The following is a 1,528-nucleotide window of genomic DNA, read 5'->3' on the forward strand; positions in this document are numbered from 1 at the left end:
TGGTATTCACAGAAGGCACTTACTCATTTCGGTATTCACAGAAGTTAGGAGTCCTAACTTTAGGACTCCTAAATGCCTTCTGTGAATACTGAAAGTCTTAAAATTAGGATTTTTCTCAGTTTAGTAGTAGTAAAGTTAGTCCTAACAGGAGGGCGCAGCACCTCAAGATGTCTTAACAGAAAAGTGCCAATCCCAAGTGAGGATGAAAGAGTGGTATCTTGATGTAGATGAAGCAAGGCAGGGAGTTCAAACAAGTACATGACTTTTAGGGTGTGTGTCATAGTTTCCACGGTACTCCTGTGGTACTTCAGTGAGACCAACGCACCCACAATAAAAGCAATTTAACAACAAGCATTGGAAAATTTATTAGGTTACGCCTATGTGATTAATATTCATTTTGTTGTTGTTATATTTAGCTTGATGAGCAGTTGTGCAATATAAATTACTGAAACTCCATAAAAGTGTTATGACTTTTTTTATTGAGAAAGCCAGATATTGCGCAGTAACTGGTGGTAATATAATGCAGGGAGAATAGGTAAATGTGCAGGAAAAAGAAAGAAAAAAACACATTCAGCTGCAAAGCATGTTTGCAAAGAGCTGTGAAATAGTCTCACCCCAACTCAAGAAGAGAACTGGAAAAAAGAGGAAAGAATATAAGACATACAATTTTCAATACAATGAACTGGGTCACCTGCAACTGTGTGCAAGTTCATGTTGTGGGTGGCTGTTTATAATGCAGCAGGTTTGAAAGCTCTGGAGCAGAGGATAAAAGGCAGAGTGATGATCTCACAGTGCCTGTCATTGGGGCAGGGCACAAAGGTATTCAACGTACATGCTCATCCAGTCCTTGGCCTCTCTACATATTGTCTTGTGACACCGTCCCTTGTGACTCCAGCTGCTTCCAGCTGCAACCCTAGGTCACCAATGACAATTGCAATTATGAATCTTTGCGAAAGTGTGTGAAGGAGGAACACAGCTCTCAACATATTCACAGTGCTAAAGAAAGTGAAAATGCAGAGCTTACAGGTTAGTTGGTCCATTGTGTATGTAAGGAAGTGAAGAAGACACAAGGAAGTACATGCAGGAAAGAGTGATGAAAAGATGTAAACGAGGAAAGAGATGATGATGTATGAAATACAGAGATGGAGTTTTTCTTAAAGCTGTGGGGCGAGTAAAAGTAAATCAAACAGAGGGGGCACTGTTCCAGGGTGAGTGTTGCAAGGAGTCAACACGCAGTACAAAAGGATGAGAGGACACGAAGAAAGAGAGAAAGAGAGGGGTGCCAGGTCAAGGCCCTAGTGGTAGGGGTGGGGAGAGACGCAAAATGTCTCTTGTTGCCCTCACACATCCCAAGAGATGTCATGCTTCATCATCGGTCTGTTGCTCCTCGTCGGGCCAGCAGTGCAATGCCCTACGGGTCCGTCCCCCGAAGGGTCTCTTTGGCAGAGATCTTTTTAGAGAGCTGCCGATGGGTGCATGTGGGTGTGTGGTAAAAGGTCTAATGTGGGGAGTTTTGCGCGTGTATTAA

This window comes from Triturus cristatus, chromosome 7 (assembly GCF_964204655.1).
Source record: "Triturus cristatus chromosome 7, aTriCri1.1, whole genome shotgun sequence".
Lineage (NCBI taxonomy): Eukaryota > Metazoa > Chordata > Amphibia > Caudata > Salamandridae > Triturus > Triturus cristatus.